This window comes from Dermochelys coriacea, chromosome 15 (assembly GCF_009764565.3).
Source record: "Dermochelys coriacea isolate rDerCor1 chromosome 15, rDerCor1.pri.v4, whole genome shotgun sequence".
Taxonomy (NCBI): domain Eukaryota; kingdom Metazoa; phylum Chordata; order Testudines; family Dermochelyidae; genus Dermochelys; species Dermochelys coriacea.
This window is the reverse complement of record NC_050082.1, coordinates 14,347,023-14,370,206: the sequence shown is the minus strand read 5'-3', so window position 1 is coordinate 14,370,206 and position 23,184 is coordinate 14,347,023. Positions and strand designations below refer to the sequence as shown.

Here is a 23,184-nt window from a genome sequence, read left to right as displayed (position 1 = left end):
ACTGAAATGGGCAGAAATGTTTGCTGCCTTTCCAATGTCAAATTTTCCATTCTGTTAAGTTTAAAGTTTGTATTTCATTGCCTGCTGTTTTTTGCACAGTTTTTCGGCACTGGTTTTGCAAGTCAAATTTCTATTTTTGAAGAATACTATTATCTTTGAGTTAACAAGAAATGTTGCAGAATGCACAGCGGTACTGAAAGCACATAGCATTTGTAAGTGTACAGCAAGCACTGCATAATTCCTAGCTTGAGGGAAATACACATTTATAAATGTACAGCAAGCACTACATAGTTCCTAGAAGCACCAGTTCTCCAGGCACAGAGAACGGTCCGGCACAGAACATTACTGTGGCTGACCATTGAAGGGGTTTTTCAAAACCTCTCACAACTACATAACTCCAGGCTGAGCTCTTGTGATGGCCCTTGTGTCTAGCTGTTCAAAGTCAGAGCTGCTGCACCTTCACCCTCCACCTTGGCTGTGGCTTTTTCTCTTGGAGAGATGCCCCTGTCTGCAGCTTTATGAACAGTCCTGTGTTCTTACAGATTCAAGTGTGATGCGTCTTCCCTGACCAGCCGCCTTGGATATTGGTGCCATGTGATCCACCAACACTTGCATACTCCTAGAAAGTTAGCCTTTTCTGTTTATGTACTCTGTAGCAAGGTGGGCTAGTGTCAAAAGTGCTGTACTTTTTTGTGCAGATTTAAAAAAGACAAATTATGGGACATGAATGATGATATGGGATGGCAAAAGTTGCATGCTGGGAACTTGATCCCTAGCTCCCAGAGATTCCTGGGAGAGCGATTTCTACCCCAGAACACATTGCGAAAAGGCCTCACGCTAGATGGCGGCACGTGGCATGCTGGGATACCTATCTCTGGTGCACCACACTTTGCACTGACTAAAGCACTCCTGGTGAGTAGGCATGTTGCCAATCCAAACAGCCAACTATCCCTGTGCACAAGTGATGTATAAACTTTAGCAGCTCTTTGCCCATGTAACTTGCATCAACTAAAGTCTGGAGTGTAGACCTGGCCTGAGTTTAAATGCATTTTCCACAAACACAATTTCTGTCAAATATTCCAAACCTAGGTCCTGTCAGTACTGGGCTTCTGACAGAGCAAAACCTGGCCTGGAAGGTGTTCAGAACATGTCACGTTCTATGGCATCCTCAGTATCCAGCCAAACCATTGTGGAAACCTGTTTAGCTGGAACTGTGTGTTTAGACTGAGATGAAAAAGTATTTCCCTGGCATATGCTGAAGCTGGCTAACATGGCATACACGCCACCTCCCCCTGGGTACCTATCCAAAGTAGCTGGTGGAACATGCTGAGGTTCAGTTCTTGGCCTAGAGCACTCCCAGCAGCCAGTGCTAGCTGCTGCTTGGTGCACATGCTTTCTCTCCCAATGATCAGCAAATAGCAAGCCCAGTGAATTTAGCCCCTCTTCCTGCCCATGGAATATCCATGAGCAGATGGTCATTGTCACATTTTATTTGGCAGCTGTTTGGTGAGTTATTTCACTCTGTTAATTGCTCCTGTTCATTGTGTGACTGTTCAATCTTCACGCTGCTATTTATGATTGGTCATATAGGCTACCTTGTACTTTTTCAGTTCCCTGATTGGAAGAGGGTAATTTATCATCTGGAGGCAGCCTCGGAGAAGGCATGTCTTAGGGATTCAATAGTTTTGGGAAAGGTTGAAGATAAGCAGGATCAGGGAATCTTAGAAAATTAGAAATGTTTTTTCCCTTTCTGGGCTACACAGTCCTTGCCTGAGGTGGTATTCAGAGAGAGACGTTAGGCTATGGTAATGCTTATGGGCTGGGTACAGAATTTAAATGTGATGTTCCATTCACACAAAGTAGTTGTGATGGGTGTGGTCAGGTCTTTGCCTGGCTCTCACAATTACCTCTATGCCAGGGCTCTAGCAAGGGTCTTGGGGAGCTCCTGTTGTGCCAAGATGAAATTAGTCTGTTTGACTTGTATAACAAAAAACTGGGAGTGTACAAGAGGAGTTGGGGTGTTTTGTTTGCAAAAAAAAAAAAAAAAACACACTTGTCTGAGTAAAACCCAATTGCTCAACCCTTCTGTCGGCAAATAGGTGTTGTACCTGCCCAGTGTGCCTGATTTGATGCCCCTCTGGTTAACACTAGGTAGACGCTAATATCTTTTAAAACCTCTGCGGAATGAGGTTCTTGGGAGTCTGTCTTGGACTGTCCTTCCTATCTGACAGGACTGAACAAGCTTGGAAGTAACTACTCCTTTTTAAGCAGGTTTTTAATTCCAAAGCCTCAAGCACACAATATTGGTCTTATTCTGGTTTTAACTGATGGATATTTTTAGTCACTTACTCATGGGTTCTCTCCCTCTCCCACCCTCTGTCTTGTCTATTTAGATTGTAAGCTGTTCAGGACAGTGGGGCACTGATCTTAGTTGGGGCCATCAGGTATTACTACTGTAATTCAGATTAATTGCAGAAAAGACCTATCCAAACAGGGGAGCAGAACAGCCCCCTCTGCCTCCTTATTAAGGGAGTTGTCATGGACATTGGTAAACTATTGCAAAAAGTCACTTTTAACACTGAAAAAGAAATTAGATAGGGGAAGCAGTATTATCCATAAAACTGTTCATTCTTTCTGAAGTTTCCACCCAGAACCACCTCCAGCCCCTGTTTAAAGGAATAGTACACTAGTCTTTGAACCATCCACCTGCCTGCCCCCCACTCACGTGCAAACAATTATTAATTTAGACAGCAACAAATTTGTAGCTCCAAAGGAGTCATCAGATTCACTATTTGGCCAGATGTGGTCTTGAATTTTAATTTTCAGGACCTTCTATTCAAAGTGTGTGCCATCAGAATCTCCCCTCCCCCATTAGTCCAATTTAAAAAAGGTTGTTCATGTTTGTGTGTTAAGAGTTTTGAGATCCCCATATGGAAGGCACTAGGAAAGCACCAACTCTTACACCACCCGGGGCCTATGCTCTGGTGATTCACACCAGGCCTGCACATCATACAATACAAGAAGCAAAAATACATGACATAAGCCACATACCCCCTCTTTCTCCTGCCTATTCAGTCCATAATACTAAAGTTCAGGATTTGAGTGCCCTGCTCCAGGATTTCACACCCCATTTGAAAACACTATTGTTAACCTCACAGAAAGTGTGAGTGGCCAAGTGGCATTTGCCACACTTGTCCTGATACATGCTTGAATTAGGAAAACTTAGCTCAGTCTGATGTAGGATTTTTTATCATTGTAAACAGGTTACTGCATGGCTGATCTTTAGGCATGGTTACATGTTGGTGGTTGGGTGGTGTGTGGTGGATTGTTTTTTGTTTGCTTGTTTTTACTCTTAAACCAGTCCGGGACCAGACTAGTTATGTACTTTTGTGGTTAACTCTGCCTCCTGATTGGCTGAAGTGTACAAGAGGTCTGTTCCTAAAGCCAATCGGAGTGTACTATATTAATGATGGGGTAAAATGAAGAACTTTCTACCAATAGTCAGACTAAATCTCTCATTTGATGTATGAGAAACTACATTGCTGGGCAAGAATCATCACAGGATCAGTGTCCCTTGACTTAAAAACCAAACAGGCTAGCTTTGCATTGGCATTGGTTTAGCTGCAGGAAATAGTATGTCCACTTGCTATGAGTGTAATAAGTTTATCTATAGTCTTTAAACAAGACTGTGAGCTTTTTACTATTCTCCATCAGTTAGTGGAATGTTTATTTTCCAACAAGAGTCCAAGTACACCTTCTGCAAGGGTGCTAACTGGGGGCCTAACGTCAAATCTGGGTGTGCAATAAGAAGAGAACTTGCAACTCTGCTTCACTTCTGTTTTCCAGGCTTTACGGGTTCAGTCAAAGGCCACGTCTACTCTTAAGCATAATGGTGTGGGGTTTTTTTACCATGAGAAAGCTATCTTGTAAGAAAAGAGAAGCTATAATTTTTACTAATATAGACAAGGCTCAGGTGGGGATAAATCTCATTCCCTTCATCATGCCAATGTCTTACTCTCCTGTTTGTTCTCTTCAACAAGCTGCAGGACTCATTAATTTTCACTCCTAGTTTTGTCCCAGTCCTTGACTCTAATGTGGCTGTCCTCCTGCACAGTTTCTCTCTCCTTATGAGAACATTTTAAGGGATGGATGCTCCAGATAGTCCTGTGCGCACACACATGCAGACAGCCGAAAGGTAGAACAGGGAAGTTGCTTAGTGTCTGTTTCCATAGGAACAGTGTGATGAATACCTGTCCTCTGCTTCTTCATGTAAAGTGAGCTCTGCTCAGGAAAAAGGCTGTGGGTTTTTTTTTTTACTTTCCCTGATGGCAATATATGCTTCATCTTTTTATACTCAGGACATGTTTTATATTTTTCCATAACCACCTCTCCCTAATCCAAGCAGTTAAAGGAAATGTAGATGGACAAAAGGATTAAATGGTTACCATTAATTGAAAATTTGTATGATTTTTTTTTAAACAATGCCCATTTCTAATAAGGGATATTATGAAAGCGTGGTGGAGGTTCCACCGTCACCAGTATCCAGCACATTTGTGTCTCCATCATTACACCATGGAAAGCAAAACAGACCGTTTCCTGACAATTTCCATTCTGTTTTCTGGGGTTTGTGGGTGTGGTTTTAGTATTACTTGCGCTTTCAGAATTGAACATTAGTAGAAGGCTGGAGGAGGTTGTGGGAAGTGTACAGTAGGTGCCATGAAGAAGTGGTGGTTGTTAACCACCCATGGTAGTTAATAGGAACCACCACAGCAAGTTTTACAGGAAATATCGCACATATTGTAATGACAAATGTCAAATTTAATTTTTAACCCACTCTGCATGGGAGTGTTTTGTTATAATATGCACACATAACTTAGCCTTGGATTTTCCTTTCTTCCCCAAAAATCTTAAAAAAGAAGGGGGAATAGCAGGCATGTAACACCAATCTTCCATACCTCCCAGGGAGCAAATCAACTATAGGAATCTGAGAGCAAAATTTAAGTGATATGGTGTTGTCAGGATGCTAGCATTCATGTACAGCTGTTCTATCTTCCTGTGCTCTCTGTATTGAAAAAGAAAACCTAAGGGGTTGTTTTTATTTAACCCTTTAACAATACATTTGGTCTTGTGATTTAGGAAAGAGAAAAACATGATCTGAAAGGCAGTCCATCCAATGGTAAAACGATTTGAATGCTGAGCAAAATTTTTAAAATGTAGGTGGTTTATACATTACATTTTTAAAAAAGCCTAATTTATGGCTATGGTTTCACAGTAAACATGACAGCCAGCCTTCTGAATAATCATTGCTGTTTCGTAGCTCATGAATTTTTATTCTTAATGGCAGTGGGATTTGTGCTGTTTCACTAATAAAACTCCTTTGTTACATAATGCATTCAGTCAAGTTTAAAGGGAATGTTGCTAGGAGTTTATACCCCCCCAGACTGATATTTCTCAAAATAGCTATAGTTTGCTGGAGAACATAGAGTGGATTAGGTGCTTGGCTATGCTGACAGCAGTGAGAGTTCAACACTTGGACTGAGTCCTGGACATAAGCTATTGAACAGCTCAATTCCAGCACAACTAGTAACTGGCAGCTAAATCCTTGTGCATCAAGCTGAAATTAGCTATTTTTCCCCATTTACACCAAAATTAAGACCCAGTGGCTCTGTGTGGAAACAGAAAGGTGTACTATCCCAGTCCAGATGTGGGCATGTTCGGATAGAGTTATAAGTTGACCTTGTCCATGGAGGTACGAGTTCTTCCACTCCTGACATTTGTCGTCAGCTCTGTAGTACAATCACTAACTTCCTTTGCTAAATAAAATATATTTTATTGCTCTTTTAAATAAGACTATATATAACCAAGTAGTAATTAAGTATGAAAGATTCCCTAGATTTGTAGCCTGTTTGTTGTGAGGAACAGAAAAGTAATTGGGTTTAAACTTCTCTCCAGGTGAGGCAGATGTGATCTTGTGGTTGGTTTTCAGTAGCTGGAATGTTAACATCCTGTGTTTTGGCTTTCTGGAAGTAAGAGCAGAAGAGCTGCATTGTGTGCATTTTCTTGTGGAGTGACTTGGCCCCTTACCCTTAGTGGTCAGCTGGGTTATGTCTATACTGCATCTGGCAGTCAGCTTCCAAGCCCAGGTAGACAGACTCGTGTTAGCTAGCATGCTAAAAAATAGGTGTGTGTGTGTTTGGCAATTCAGACTCTCAAGCCCACCTGACCCCTAGGTCTGAGCTCAGGTGGCTAAACCAAGTCTCCGCCAGAGCTGTGACGTCCACAGATATTTTTAGCATGCTAGCTTGTGTAGAACTAGCTCGAGGCTGGCTTGCAGCTGCAGTGTAGACATACTCTGACTGCCAAGAAATCCCTGATGTAGCAGTCACTGTAATAGCAGCGAAGAGTGGAAACTGTTTAAAAACTTTGGGTTAGGAAAAGCTTAACTGTTGAACTTCAGTTGTGACAGAACATCGGGTGGTGGTTATGCCATAGATCTTTTCCTGGTCAAAGACCAAGTTGAGAAAGGATAAGGGTATAGCTGACAGCTGTTCGTGTAGGTATGAATTTGGATCCCTTGAAAAGAGGGGAGATAACAGTGATTAAAGCTAGGTGTGTGTGTGTTTTGCCTACACAAACCTCAAATCCAGAACTGCTAGAGGATGCCCCAGCTCTAGGCTTCCCCGGTGCAGACAGAGGCAGTTTGAGTTTCTGTGGAGTAAATGGATGCAGGCTTACTAAGGCCTAGACTGAAACCAAGGACTCCTCTCTCCACTGGTGACCTAAACTGGACTGAGGAGCTTGTTCATCTAACCCGCTCTCACCCAGTCCTAAAAAAGCTAGGTCTCAGAAGATGATTGAACTCTGGACTCCGCCCAGCCCTTCTAAAGGCACTTGGGGATCCATTTGCTTCATGCCTGCAGGCTACTCATGATTTCTGATACTGTCTCTACCTTCACAACAGTATGGATGGACAGATATGCTCATCTGTAGGGCCCTGCCAAATTCATGGCCATGAAAAAACACATCACGGACCATGAAATCTGGTCTTGTGTGTTTTTTACCCTATACTCCATAGATTTCAGGGGGGAGACCAGTGTTTGTCAAATCTGGGGCCCTGACCCAAAAGGGGGTTGCAAGGTTATTTTAGGGGGTGCAGTCACAGTATTGCCACCCTTACTTCTGTTCTGCCCTCCGAGCTGAGCAGCCGAAGAACAGCAGCTGTTGGCTGGGTGCCCAGCTCTGAAGGCAGCGGCCTTCCAGTAGCGGTGCAGAAGTATGGGTGGAAATACCATAGCAGGGCATCCTTACTTCTGCACTGCTGTTGCCAGTGGCGCTGCCTTCAGAGCTGGGCTCCTGGCCAGCAGCTGCCGCTCTCCAGCTGCCTAGCTCTGAAGGAAATACTACTGCAAGCAACAGCGCAGAAGTACAGGTAGCATTACTGTGACCCCACCCTACAATAACCTTGGAAACCTCCCATACACACACCTCCTTTTGGGGGCAGGACCCTACAATTACAACACTGTGAAATGTCAGAGTTAAATAGCTGAAATCATGAAGTTTGATTTTTAAAAATCCTATGGCCGTGAAATTGACCAAAATGGACCATGAATTTGGTAGGGCCCTACTCATGAGTTCAGACGGTTCAATCTGAATTAACCATTGGAACAGTTTACCTAGGGATATGGCAGATTCTCCATCACTTAGTCTTTTTTTTTTTTTTTAAATTTGAGGTTGGATGCCTTTCTAAACTATACTCTAGCTCAGCCAGAAATTATGGGCTTGATGCAGGAATCACTTGGTGGAATTTTCTAGCTTTTGTTATGCAGGACGTCAGACTGGATAGTCACAATGGTCCTTTCTGGCCTTACTCTGTAACCCAGTGGTCTTCAACTCCCCTACCCCACCCCCGTCCACGCCCCTTGGGGACTGAGGGCCGGGCCAGAGCAGATCTGGGGGCAAAGCGTGGCTGGGGGGGTGCTCCCTCTCCACCTCCTCTGGGGCTTGACCTAGTCCCCGCCATGCCGCCCCAAACTTCCCTCCACATCCCCCCCTTAAGGGTTACGCCTCACAGTTTGGGAATCATTGCTATAGCCTATGAATATCCTGGAACAGCTTGGTACCAGCAGTCCCCAGGCTCCCCACCACGTACTTTGAGCTGTTTTTTGTGGGGCAGGAGGTGATGCAGTGACAATATACATGTGTAGGGATGTCCAGCTGGCCCCTTTTGGTGGAGGAGGATAGAGAAGTAACGACTGGCCACCAAACTACCATTGTTCTCTGTGTTACCCAGAAGCTTTTACTATTCAATTTGCCCTTTCTTGGTATCTGCTGTAGGTGATAGCACTTACTGACCTGCTGCCTCAAGTTTCCTCTTCATAACCTGCAGTCTCTTTGGCAAATGCTGGGTCTTGGGCCAACAGTTTAAGAATTAAATTGGAACTTCTCTATCACATCAAACAAACGGCTTCTATTCACTTGCAAGGCCCTTCACAGTCAATCCCCACCCTACCTGCCATCTCTGATTCACCATCACACAGCTGGTGCTTGCCTCTGATCGACCCACAATGCCAGCCTCCACTGCCCACATGAATTTTCAAACACATATCTTAGTGCTTTCTCCCATGCTGCGCTTGGTGGCATCCTCACAAACATCCATAAAGCCACCTCATTATCCACTTTCAAGTCCCTCCTTTATCACAGTGGCTACAGAAAACTTAACAGGCAGTTGGTGTGCAGAGACCACACCCTATCCTGCTGACCAGTATTGTCTCATGATTACTTGTACTCACACATCTGTTCTTTTGTCTTACACTTAGATTGTACACCCAGGAGGGCAATGACAGTCTTTTTGTTCTGTGTTTTATACAGCATCTAGCACAATGGGGTCCTGGTCTAGGACTAGGGTCCCTAGGTGCAACAGTAAAACAAATAACCAATAATAACAGCCCCACAATGTGGGTGGCTTTTCACTTACTTTTAGATGTGTATGTTGCTCACTTTCCTTTGTTCCAGATTCTTGTTACAGTTTAACCTCCTCAGAGGCCCTGTGGCTTCCTTGCCTCAGTTTCCACATATTCAGCTTTTCAGTCACTCCTGCAGATGCACATGGCTTGGCCCCCACAGCCTTCTGGCCCTTGTGGGCAGAGACTGTCCTCTTCCAGTCTTTTTTACCACAGCACTGATTCTCATGCTTCTTCCCTCAGAGTCCTAATGTAACAGAAAACTGATGGTTGGTCACCTGCTGCTCCTCCAGGGCTCAACTCTCCCTCCCATGGTAATCAAAGTCCCAAATGAAACACCTGAATCTTCTACCAGGCCCAGCTCTTCCACTCTAAGGGTCTGCCCTGGCTTTGCTCCCAGCCTTTCTGGGGTCCCAGAGAACTCAACCATCCTTCTGGCTTCCCTCTGGCTGAGCTTACCCAGCTGTGTTGTTAAAAACCCTCTGACCTCTCCCCAGCTGTGCCCAATAATTGATCAGGACCCTCTGATTGCTAGTCAGTTAGGACCAGCTGGGAGGATGGCTGGCCTACTTCAGGGAAGGTTGAGCCCAACTCCTCTTAAAGGGCCGGTCAGCCTGTGATAATCCTGCATATGCAATATTTGAATAGCAGTTCCTGCTTATGAAGTGAGTCCAAGCAGTTGTTCCCTAGTTAAGTAGTTCTGTATCTTCCTTCAAGGCGATCTTCCGTGTTTTCATTTGGCATAAAATCAGCCAAGGATTTGCAAGTAACAAATGAAAAATAACCAGCATAATTATTTGAAACCCTTTGTACATTTAACTTGGAAATGCACTCGTTTGGTATGTGAGTCTGGGGGAGGGGGCATGCCTTTTGCTTCTGTATTTGTGCATGCACTGAGAGCACAAGTGTTTGTAAGATGCCACTGAATGACTGTAGAAGGTCATATGGTGAGGGACTCTGTACGCAATTGAGAGTAGCCCCTCCTTCTCCCTCCCCCCAACCCTTTGTAGGGTGTTACAGGATACCTCTGTGGGGTGAACTACAGCTGGTGTGCAGTGGTACTAAATCCCTAGAACAGTGTCCAAGGGACACAAGTGTGACATGGGAGGTATTTAATGGGACACACCTGTTCTAGAAGTGATCATGGCTGTTGCATGCCTTAGAAATGGAAGGTTTTAGGGAGTAAAAAGGGTTTGCTCATTTATCCACACTGGTTTCCCCCTTCTCTCCCCTCCTTCCTATTGAATTAGAAAAATTGATATTCTTTGTTTAGAATCCCAATGTTTAGGTTGTGATGGGCTGTTTGGTGGCTGAGATTTGCATTTGAACTTTCTTACCTTACTGTGTGTTCCGGCGGGGTGAGCCCAACAGAACAGCTACTGGACTGGGGCCTGGTCTACACCTAAAATGTAAGTGTGCTTTGGGAGACATAGTTAAGCTGACCTAACCTCCAGTGTAGACACCACTAGGTTGACACAAGAATTCTTCCATCAACCTAGGTACCACCTCTCAAAGGGACGGATTTACTACTGCGATGGAAAAACCCTTTCTGTCCCTATAGCAAGAGTCTACACTACAGAGCTACAGCAGTATAACTGCTGTAGTGTAGACATACCCCTGACTGATGGTTTGGGTGTAACTACTTCCAAGAAAAGGTGGGGGAATTCAGAGAATGTTTTATTTATTTGACAATTTAAGCACTCCTCTGTTTACTTTTGTTTTTAATTAGAAGACCTCAAGCTTGCAGTTTGCAGCAGTAAATTGTGAAAAAGCGATTATATTTTCATAGAACTTCTGTTTATTTGAAACTGTTTCATCTTCTTGTTCCAGACCATATTTTGACCCAAAATCTTTGGGGTGTGAAATGAAAAGTTTCAAAGTTTTCCCATGTGAATTGATATTTTTGGACAAATTAAATTGGGTTTGCTTGAGAATAAGATTTCTTTTCCATGGAAAGGGGACCATTTTGGGAGTAGAACAAACACTACATTTTGTGGGACTTTTCCACACAATTGGACCACTTTTCTTTGTTATATTTTTAATGGAAACACTTTGACTTTTTTTTACACACCTTCATTTGAGGGTAAAACAGAATGGGTCACCTTTTGAAAGCCCTAATCTGCAACCTGGCCTGTGTGACTGGATCCCTGAAGTTTGTATGGCTGCAGATGAGCACAGGGACTGGTCTGCATAAAGCAGTTTGCAGGACTGGCACCAAAGTTACTTCCTAACTGTATAAAGAAAAGGAGTACTTGTGGTACCTTAGAGACTAACAAATTTATTGGAGCATAAGCTTTCGTGAGCTACAGCTCACTATGCATCCGATGAAGTGAGCTGTAACTCACGAAAGCTTATGCTCTAATAAATTTGTTAGTCTCTAAGGTGCCACAAGTACTCCTTTTCTTTTTGCGAATACAGACTAACACGGCTGCTACTCTGATTCCTAACTGTATGTATGTATGTTTGAATTTAGCAGTGGCTTTAAGTCACCACTTTAATTGGTCAGTAAAACTCAGCATACTGGTCCAATAGGTCATTTGCCTCTAGCCCGGTAATAGCTGTTAGGGATGGGGAAGAGAAACTAACATTTGTCCATTTTGCTGTTCTTGTGGGGCTTGACTAGGTTTTTGTGGTTATGGGCCAAGGGGCACCATTCACTTACCTGTGAAAACCCTGAATGGGTTGGAAGGACTAATGGGAATAACCTGAGCCTACAGGAACAAAAATATCGTTTAAAAATGAGGTGTCCTTAGAACAAGGTCCTAGGAGTCACGACTCCCAGGGTCTAGACTTTGTTCTGCCACTGAACCATGCTGTGGCTTCCCCCTGGCTGAGCTGATGAACTTCTGTATAAAATGGGCATAGCATATTTCGGAGAGGGATAAGGCCAGGGGCGCTGGAATGGTTTTTGTATTGTGGGGGGCTCTGAGAGCCATGGAACCCACTTCAAGCCAGAGGGTGCAGCCGCACTGCAAGCACCCTCCCCAACCCCAGTTCCAGCACCTACATATGAGGCTTAGTGGAAGGATGTCTCTAGCACCTTTGTCAAACTCAAAAAGCACTAGAGAGCAAACTGCTGTCAACTGAAAATGAGGTGGTTGGCAGAAGAGCACTTTCTGAAAAGGATTGACAAAATAAACCCTGGTAGGAGAAAGTCAGCAGGTTCCCTTTCTAGCCACTATGTGCTGGGCTTTCAGAAGAAGCTGAGGCACCAAAATAAGTGGTCAGATCCTCCAGGTGCTCAACCAGCTGCGTGATGACCACTTCTGGAAATCTAGCCCTTGGTTTTATGCCTGAACTAGCACACGTGGATTTTGGTCCAACTTGGATGTTCCAACACACCATGTAAAAACAAATGAGGAAGTATTTGAAGTGAGACAGACTTATAATGGAGGGAAGAACTCATGCTATATAGTCTCCTGAACCCTGCTGCCTTTTAAACAGTGAGGTGTCTTCCCCCACTCTCCTCCAAAAAGTTAATTGAGTGCAACACAACTCTGTGTTTTTTTCCATCTGTCACCCCACCCCACAAAACCCCTGCCCTGCTGAAGTGCTTCCAAATACTGGCATCTCTGGGAAGGGGTTATAAATCACTAATTTAAAGTCTACAACAGGATAATTAACTAACCAGTTTGATGTAAATGGCTTAATGGGGCTTTACTAGACCCTTTGAACTTAAAGTAGCACTAAAAAGTAAACTGTAAATACCTTCAAGAAAAGTAATGCCATGTGTGAATGTGTCACTCCTTGGAGTGAGTGAGCCTGTTTTACTTGCCTGGAATCCAGTGGCTCATGTGACAGCAAACATGTCAATGGACAAAACACCCCTTTGAGCTGACTGCAAATCCTCTGGAACACCAGAGTTTGCGCCTTTTGTGGGTTACTAACCCACTTTCCGTGTTTCAGAAAATAAACTGAAATCTCAGTTGAAGTGCAACTGTAATGAGGTGCATTGGGATTGAAGAAAAAGCCCTGAGGCGGGGGAACCGTAGAGCCCACCCTCACTTTCCTGGGGCTGTATTTGCATTAAGGTCTTTTGGCAAGTCCAGGCAGGAACACTAAATCACTTGAGCTGTTCAACTTGGTTTCAGAAGACCTTGTTACTTACTGAATCGGCTGATACAATGCACGGCCCCCATGCAGCAGATTCTAGCTGTAGCTTCAGGGCCATTCGGGAGAAAGGGAGTCGCAAACTCTATGGAAAGGAGCCTTTCCCTTCCACAAGATGAATAATGATCTAGTGATTAAAGCATCAGACTGGGGCTTGGGAAACCTGGGTTCTGTTCTCATCTCTGTCACTGACTTGAAGTCTGGCCTTGGGGGAAGTCACTGATTTCTCTGTGCCCTGTTTTCCCCAGCTGTAAAATGGAAGTAATGCGCTCATTCACTCTCCCTCACAGCCGTGTCCCGGAAGGTTTGTGAAAAGCTGAGATCTGGTATGGAAGATGATGACAAAATTCAGTACTATACTCTCATTGCTCAGGTGGCTTCCTGCTTTATTGTAATCAAAGAGTAACTCCGTTTACTGTGTCATGTAGGAGAAGAGACAATAAAATGGCCCCAGTTTGTTGACTGAAGAAGTTGACACAATTGGCATTTCCGGCTTGCTGTGTGGGGGGGGGGGGGTGGGGTGAGCGATATCAAGGAGCAGTATTAATTTAATTCAGGTTTGGCATATGTTGACAGAGAAGTTTGGGAAAAGCTTGCCCAGAGCCTGCCTACACTAGGCTAGAGTTACTCTCTCATATGAGCACTAAAACTAGATCACAAACTTAAAAAAACAAACTATACTTACTCACTCGTGCTGCTTGCAGTGTCTGCTATTAGGTAGCCACCCCCGCTACACCAGTACACCTTAATACACAGACTTTGATATCTCAGCATCTGACTGGGAAATGCTGTGAATACTTTATCCCTCACTCCCACATGCTGACTTGAATCCAAGGGGAACTTTTGTGAACATTCTAATCATTTCAATGTCCCTATAACCATCTTTTTTTTTAAACATTTCTTATCGGGCACAGTGTTCACCAGGCTTTTTATGCTGGATCTTTCAGATTCAGTGTCTCAAATGGGGAGGCAGAATGGCATTTAATGGTTGTGCGCAGCAGGGGAAAGGAACCCTGTGGTGGTAAAATGCTTTTTGTTTTGTGGGATTTTTTTTCCTAGTTTATTTTTTCCTTCAAACTATTTTTAAGATAATCTGTCACTGAGTTCTCCAATAATTTGACTCATTAAAAGAAAAATACTCTTTACCCTTTCTAGGAAAATAGCAATTAATTTAAAAAAAAGCAGAGTTGAATAACAATTTTCTCTTTTAATTAGCAATGATCCAAGAAGGATGCTTGGGGGCTAAGGTTTAAATTCAATGATGCTGAATTCCAAATGGCTGAGATCCAGCAAGATCCACTGGGATTCTGGCCATGTTAAGTGGAGGATTTTTTTTAGTAGATTAGCATTCTCATGAGACTTTCCACCATCCTTGGCAAAAGTCTGGCATTTTCCTGTGAAATTTCAGCTGCCAGAACTGGAAAGAGGGGTGGATCCTTACAGTTGTGTTGGTGTTTGGTTTTTTTTGTTTTGTTTTGTTTTGTTTTGTTTGCTTGTTTGTTTGTTCAAACCAGGGAAAAAAGCCTTAGCTGTTGGTTTCAATTTGGAGATTTACATTTTTCGCTCACGCAAAATTATGGAGGTTTAGATTTTAGGTTTTGTTTCTTAAATACAAGCAGTCCTAAATGTAAAATTCAGATCTGAACCTGGATTTTCTTCTCCCTAAAGTTCTAATGTGTTTTAGATAAGCCCATGTCCTTTGTTTTTTTTAAACTTGTTTTATATCCTAAAATGGGAATACTATTCATTAGTTTCTAAAACATGTAATATGTATAAATAATCACTGTGGGTGGGGATTTCAGCAGCTCCTAAGTCACTTACAGTATGTCTTCATGGCAATTAGAGATCCACACCAGGCCTGTGCCAGCAAACTCAAGCTGCTGGGCTATTTAATTGTGGTATAGACAATTTGTTCGGGCTGGGGCTGCAGCCCGAGCTCTGGGACCCTCCCACTTTTCAGAGCCCCAGGTCTGGACATCTACACTGCAATTAAACAGCCCCTTGGCCTGAGCCCCATGAGTCCGAGTCAGCTGGCAAGGGCCAGCTACAGGTTTTTAATTGTAGTGTAGACCTGCTCTTAGGCTCCTTTATAAATCTCAGCTTGTGTGTTTAGGCCCAATGCAGGAATTTCTCTTAAAACTACCCTAGTCATGGAGGGAATTCAGAATTCCAAAGCTCTGTTTATTTCCTCCACTTCCTTACTCCCATGTTTTGTTTTTTTTTTGTTTTGTTTTTAAAAAGTCAATTTTCTTCTGCGACACCCCAACCTGCTGTCCAAGATCCCTTTGTTGGCTCTGCAGTTTGAGGGGAAGAAGCTACCCATAGACCCTGCTATTAGCATTGTAGATGTTTCTGTGGCTCAGTGATGTCTGTTCTTTGTATACCAGCTAAACCCAACAGAGCTAAGTTGGGTTCTCCCTGTTATAAACTCCAGGAATGGGTATCAGAAAATCTCTTTGCTAAATAATCAGGGCAAAATCAGTGGGAGAGAGCAATAGCACTGAAAATAAAAATGCTAAGTCACAAATTTAGACCAGTGTCTGTTTCAGGTTCTTGGGTGTATTCATTGAATGGCCTCCCTGTTAGAACAGGAGATGAGAATTCAACCCCTTTCCCAACATGTCACATCCAACTCCTGCATAGGATCCAGCTGCTGTGCCAAGACCCATTACCTGTTCAGAAATGAATATGTTCAGTTGGGAATATCTCTGTGAGGGAGCCAGCATTCTCATATACAGCTGGGATGCATTAAACCAGACTGATGAAAAATTGTTTAAAAAAAAGTTAGTGTTTTTTTTTTTAAAAAGGAAATAACCCCCTTTGAAAGTGGAATGTTTCTCCAGGCTGCTCCCAGCCATCTAGGATTTCTCCCCTGTATGACGAGGGGCCCAGTAAATACCTTGTTACAAAACTCTCATTGACTTCAGTGGGAGACCTGGATATGCAAGGACTAACTTTCTGAGAACTCAGAGATACGAGGACTCTTGGATACGGGTGTATTGTCATTGTTACTCTAAGGTCTGCAGGAACAGTGGTATTAATAAGGAAGCTGAGGAGAAAAGCCTCTGAAAACATCAGCATCATAATAAGCAGGGACGGAGAAGACCTACTACTAGTACATTATCTTCTCCTCCTGTCACAGGATGGACTAGTTCCTTGTTGCAGGATGGATGTATGGTGAGGCAGTTTTTGCTATTCTAATTCTTTAAAATGGCTGAGCAGTGTATTTTATTTAAAAAAAGACTGACATCTCTGCGGAATTTTAGAGAAATCACCTTGAATACTGTATAGCTAGGGTAGTAAATTGATCAGGCAATCAACCCACAGCTGGACTGCATCAGAGTATGACTGTTTCCTACCTAGTGTGGTTAGGGTTCTTGATGAGTGCGGTTTCTTCACCTGCTTCAGCCTCACCAGGTGGGTGTTTGAGGCAGCAAGGATGCAGATTGTGCTGATGCATCTGCACTGTGGCACAGTGATGCTTAAATTTAAGTTAGCCCACCATGTGGTTAAATGCTGTTCAGCCAAGGTCCTGCAATGGCAGTTAAATACTGGGTACAGGTGTTTGAGAATTCACCATGCCAAGAGTAAACTTTTAGTCCAAATATATTCTTCCAAAGAGCATATCAGCATCCCTTCTAGAGAGCTACTTGATGCTGTTACTTTATTTTAGTGGGCTCAGATAGAAATGGCAGAGTGGTAACAATACTCCCCCCCCCCCCCCCCCCAATATGTAGCATCCATGTTCCTTGAGGTGGTTACTGATAGTTTGTTCTGTTTAGCTGGGCCAGACTCTGATCTGAAATAGCAATTAATTAAAAAAAAAAATAGCAGAGTTGAATAACAATTTTCTTTTTTAATTAGCAATGATCCAAGAAGGATGCATTTGGGGCTAAGGTTTGAATTCAATAGTGCTGAATTCCAAATGGCTGAGATCCAGCAAGATCCACTGGGATTGGCAGTTTTTTATATTTAAATAGCCTTTTAGTTCTTCACTCCTGCAGCTTTGGAATACACCTATGTGAATTCTCAACAGGAGTGCCTATGAAACCTGCCAGCCAAGCCTAAAACTTGAACGTGGCCCCACCTATTGCATGTTGTGAGAGCTTTCTTTGGCACAAAGACTATGCGTCTGCACCTCTTGCTAGATTCAACATTGTCACAACTTCACCCCTCATGGTTGATTCTCCAGTAGCTCCTGTTTCTTCCAGGGTTATCTTCTATAAATAGAATCTGCCTCACCCCTCTGCTCCCCAGCACCCTTGGGGGCAATTGCCAAATGTGCTAATATATCTTAAAGAACTAAGGGAATCCATTCTGTCTTCATATAAAATGTTCCTTGAGGCTTCTGTCCTTCAGCAAATGAATAGGCAGTTAAAATAGCCATTTGCATAGGTGGTAACTGAAGATGAATGACTTTTGAAATACTCAACCCTGGGTATTCAGGCAGTTGCCAACAAAACACCCATAAGTAATCCTGATAATGGGACTTTGCCCCATACTCATGGCTTGATTGTTTTGTAACCCATAGAATGTACTTTAAACTGGCATTATAGAATTGTTATGACCATATACCTGCCTAGGTCAATATCTACTCACTTGCCTTTATCGTGGTGGTGGTGATGGAAAATACTAATGGCGTCTCACTCACCTGTCCAGAAAACACAAAAATCGCATACCCTAAGCAAATAGAATTTTTCAAGGTGTGCTGTTGGATCTGCTTCAGATTGTGCCACATTGAATTCTATCAGTATTTGAAACTGGTGCCAGAACACATAGGGGTGAAAACTCAGTGACACAGGAAGGTGGGGAACTAAAAGAGAGCTGTGGTGGGTAGGAGGGTGGGGAACCCTTCATCACTGTGCTGTAGACTCTGGCTCTACCAACTCGGGGTGAGATTCTCATGGAGTAAAAGCAAAATCTGGTCCTCCAAACTATATGAAGCAATTGGCAAGTGATATGCTCAGCTACCATGGTGCTCAGCATGGTATAAAAGCCTAGACAGACACAGATGCTTTGTAAATGAATCATTAGTGGTACATAGGTGCAAACTGGCAAATTAGACTATACTGGATGAAGGGAAGAGAAATCTCCCACAGTATATTTAATCATCCTCATCAACTCTGTTTAAAACATTAATCTCAACAGTGTCAAGAAAAGCAGATGTCCAGCTTGGGAAATCTTCCAAATCACCTCCAAAATAAAAACGGGGTGCTTGTTAGAGTAAGTCAGGTGAGGGCAAGCTGTATTTCTAGCAGTCCTACCAACAGCATTGACTAAGGTATGGAACAGCAGTGTTTTTGCAATTTTATAGACAGCATCTCTGCTCCATGATGATTTACTACTCCCTATTTGGTACTCTGTAAAGTTAAATAGTGCTTTACAAAGCAAAACATGCACCCTGTCCTGCGGAATTTGTGGCCAATTTAATCTTTCACTGGTTTTACTTTTTTTTTTTTTTTTTTTTTTTTTTTTTGCCTTTTATTGGTGGGAGGGAGAGGACTTTCCAGGACAAGAATCCTCTAGCAGCTCACTCAGAAGTGGAGACTTTTCTGAGGTGTAGAAATCTGTACAGGGCTGAGGAACCAGTTAGTACTTAGCAAACAATTCATAGTACATAATGGCTGTTCAAGGGAGCTGAGTACCAAAGGCACCTCCTTCGTTTCTTGCTGAGGAGGTGGATGACGACTTTGCTGTTTAATGCGTTACGTCATCAGTCTGTTGAGGACACCCAACTTCTGTGCTCTCTGGTAGTCAGGATGTAGAAGTGTAATGACAGCTTGGTCTAAGTTCTTATGGCAGCGCAAAATGTGCTCGTATACCTTTTCCTCTCCTCAGCCCCTGCCATTACTGCCTTCACGCTGAGTTTTAGTACAGCTGCTGCAGCAATGAGTGTATAGGGTTATTGCACTGTCACACTGTGCAGTCAGCTCTGTGTGGAGTGCTCCTCTCTCTTGACACCACCAGCAAAGCTCACTGAGGACGCACAATAAATGGGGTCTTGTGTGGAAGAGTCTGTCTCCAGATCTGCCCCGTTCCCTCAGCGCTCCAAGGCCTGGTTTAACAAACTTCATAACTCTTAATTCTCTACTGGCAATTGCAACAATGCAAGTGGTAGTAGATCAAAAAAGTGAAGCTACAGCTATGAAGTTTTGCTAGTGTAGACACAACCACAGTCAGGAAAGAAGAGTGCCAAAGATTGAGTGGGGCACTCCCTCCCACTCCAGGATCCTGAAAGGGTACGTCTACACTATGGGTGCTACCGCAGCACAGCTGCAGCTGTGCTAATGTAGTGCCTGTAGAGTAGGTACTTCCTGCATCAACAGAACTGCTTTTTTTTTCTGTTGGTGTAGTTATTCCACCTCCCTGAGCAGCAGTACTTAGGTCAATGGAAGAATTCTTCCATTGATGTAGCAGTGTCTGCACTGGGAGCTAGTTTAGCTTAACAGTGGTGCTCAGGGGTGTGAATTTTTCCCAGCCCCGAGCAATGTAGTTAGATTGATCTAAATTTTAAATGTAGACCAGGGCTGAAAACCTGATTTTCCTCTCTTCCCTTGCCAACTAAACTTGGCAGCCACTGCTTCCTCCATCCTCCAGGCTGTCCAGCATACTGATGTTCAGCTCGTCTTATGACAGTGGGAATGTTTGCTCCTTTCCCATCCCTGACCACCTCTTTATTTGCTGTCACTGCTGGATGGATAGTCATACTTGGAGTTCGCTGAGGGGCATGGCTTCACACTGGAGCAGGACTTCAGCAGAGTATTCAGAGCTGCTTATAGCAGCACTTCATGCGCAGTGCCCTGTTGGAAAGGGTGGGTAGGGTTGGGAGAACGAATGATGGGGCTGAAGAATATAGCTCTCGGTTTATAAGTTTGTGGCTGTAGAGTCTGGACGTTGATTTTATGTGATGCAGCATGGGTCAGGCAGGCATGTTGCTGGTGCTGATGGTGGACTTGGTTGCCATTGTACATGGCACTTGCTTTGGCAGTCACTAGTTTTATGCAAAGGAAGATTGTTAAAGGGGAAACCTGCCTGCCTGGAGGTTTTAGACTTCGGTTTTAACCCTACAACCCAAAGAGGAAATGTGCTCATTCTTGAAGCTCTAAGATACAAGCATAGTAAATTCCATCCCCATGAATGGGCAAAGAATCTCCTGGACTTCTTTCCACCTCTCATGAGTCACTTGCCAGCTTTGGCAGAGAGTTGTTATATGCCCAGTCCCCTAGCCTGCCATCCTAAAGTGAAACATGGCAAGCCAGGGCAGATAGGGGAAACCTAGACCATTTGACTTGCTCCAGGCAAGAAAGTCTTTGAAAGGTCTAGGACATCCAGATAAATCTTAAAGGAAGAACTCTGTATATCAAGGCCCAAAGCTGACTGTAAGAAGCTAGATTTAATTTTTGCATACATAAGAACTGCCATAGTGCATCAGACCAAAGGTCCATCTAGTCCAGTATTCCGACAGTGGCCAATGCCAGGTGCCCCAGAGGGAATGAACAGAACAGGTAATCAAGTGATTCATCCCCAGTCACCCATTTCCAGCTTCTGACAAAGGGACCTGGCTGGTAGGTGCATCAGGGGTGTCTTCTGCTTGTATGTGCTGGGTCTGCTTAAGGATATGGACGTCTTTCCGAAATAAGACGCTGTGTCAGACGACTGCTTGGCTTTAGGGCTGCCGTTGTCGGGTGGGTTTTGTCGAAATGCAGGTTTTGGTGAACTTGTTCAGCCAGTTGTGAGCTGCAGGAGTGTCAGCGTCAGTTGCTTGCTACCTGCTCTTCCTGTCTCTTGTGGTTTTCGTTTCATGGTTCTGCTACATCCCTGGAGTCCATCATGCTTGGCAAATATCATAAGGGTTTCACTGCTCCATGGCTGCTTGTTCATGTGGGCAGCAGTAGACAAACGTGTTCTGTACAAGATTTCTGCTTGGGGATGGGCAGCACAAGCAGAGACCAGTGGGGAAGCTTGGCCTCAGTTTGAATTGGGAGGCTCCACCAGTGGGAAATGTATCTTTATTTAAACAGTTCTGTGTTGTTTCCATAAGCTGTTTTTCCCTTACAGCAGAAACCACTGAGCAGAGCATCTTGCTTCACAGTAGCTAGTAGCAAATTGCTGTAATCTATGTGTAAATCTGCATTTGAGCTGCTGTCTCACTCCAGATTCCAGAAATGCTTTAATGCGTTGCTCAGCACCCCCCTCCTAAGCTGGGTATCGCCACGTGCTTCACAGAGTTAGAGTTGGCACATGCAGCCACCATTATGTACTCAGCAGTAGCTTACCCGCAGCCTGGATGTCATTGGCTGACTCCAGAAAGAGACGAGAAGTAAAGGTTCCAGTTCGCAGGGGCTGAAACCCTTTTGCCTAAACTAATACAGACACTGTTTAAACACAGCTTTTCACACTGGCAGTGGTCCATTTTAAACCGGTTCTGCACTGCTGATCCTGGTCCAGTGTAAACTGGGTCAGTAGGAGTGTACGTGCTTAAATTTCACCTCTTTGATGAAATCTTGTCAATAAAACAATCTGGCCTGTTTTGACAGCTATTACCTTAATGCAAAAGGCCTGTTTCAGCATAAAAATGATTTAGTTACAAAAGTGACAGGTGGTATTGGTTTGGCTTTCTGTATATTTCGGGCCTGAACCCAGCACACGTCCAGGCAGAAAAAAGAATCTTCTCTCTGCGTTCTGTATCCTCTCCAGGGAGGAGCTTTATAGCCGCAAGGCCAGTGGTCCTCATTTACTATCAATCCCTTTTAAGGAAATTCATTACAGTGAAAGTGTCTTGTTTGTTTTTTGTTTTTTGTTTTTTTTTTTTTTTTTTTTTCTCCCGTGGGACATGGAAATGATGGCCAGGATCGTAACTTACTTGAAGTGCTATCCGATCATTAACTCCCAGCTGGAGAGGCACACAAGGCAGGCAAAAAGAACTAGAGCTATGCAAATGTATAATGTTTTGCTCCCTAACCAGGGAGCAGAACCTCATTGCTGAGAGTCATGTGAAGCTAGGCAGGGGGTTTATTTCCTCTTGGACAAGCTTTGTAGTTTGTAATTTCTACTTTTGTTAAGGAAATTATGAAATAGCAACACAGTCCCTCATAAAAACTATGCCTGACAAGCCAGGTAGGCCTGAGCTCAAAATCAAACGCTGTCTGGGAACTTTCCAACCATTCTTCCTCTTCCTGACTTTTACCTTGTCCTCCTTTAAAGCCTACCTCACTCCCCCCAGCCGAGTCTTTTCGGGGTGTACAAGAATGTCCACAGGCTTCCAGGTAGACCAATAGTAGGAGGGATGCTGGGAGACAATGTGGGGAAGGGAAAGAATGTTTGCCATGTTCTGTCCTTGAACCCCTGGTTTATCAGGCCCAGACATATTGTGTAACTGTGTTCACCTGATGACAAAATTCACAGCACTGAAAGTGCTTTGCGGGCTCTCCTGCAATTTGCGGCAAAATTTAGTTTTAATTACTTCCCTGATTTCACAAGTAGTATATACCTCTTTTACAAACAGCCCTATAAAGGGACCCATATTTAATGTCTCATCCAAAGGATTATCCTTCTGAGTAATCCTTCTTTATTTGATTTTGCTAACTCTGAGGGAGGAGGCTCTGCGGTTGTAGGAGTTGCACTAAGTTTCACAAGCCTGGAGCACCTATGTAACATTCACTTAAAATGGGGAGGTTGCATAAGTTTTTCTTTTAGGCAGGAAAGGTGGAATTATACATTTTTAATGTATAGTAACATTCAGCTGCTGCACTGCAGTGTAGATGCTTCCTGCAATGATGGAAGGGGTTTTTCTCTGGGAGGCAGTAGCTAGGTCAATGGAAGAATTCTTCTGTCCACCTAGCTGTGTCTGCAATGGGGAGTTGGTTGAGCTATCTGCGTCGCACAAGACATAACATTTTCACAGCCCTGAACAATGTAGTTAGATTGACCCAAGTTTTAGGTGGGGACCATGATGTAGTTTGCCATGAATAGGTTTAATCTTCAATCACTGAGACATGGTGAAAGTCCTAAATCGTCAGAGTTCCATTATCATTGTGGTACGCTGAGGCCTGGTCTACACTTAAATTAGATCAGCAGAGCTACATCACACAGGGCTGTGAACATTTTTGTGCCA

General features: G+C 43.7%; 1 protein-coding gene across 5 annotated transcripts in view; it reads left to right on the top strand.

The window, feature by feature from the left end:
- HIC2 (HIC ZBTB transcriptional repressor 2) overlaps positions 1–23,184 on the top strand; it is a 103,224-nt gene that overhangs the window by 62,252 nt on the left and 17,788 nt on the right. Inside the window, exon 3 of one of the 5 annotated variants that reach the window (XM_043497804.1) lies at positions 10,318–10,369. The exons of the other annotated variants lie outside the window; for them this stretch is intronic. The gene's annotated coding sequence lies outside the window, so the exon portion shown is untranslated. The remainder of the gene's footprint in view (positions 1–10,317; positions 10,370–23,184) is intronic. 5 annotated transcript variants of the gene reach the window in all.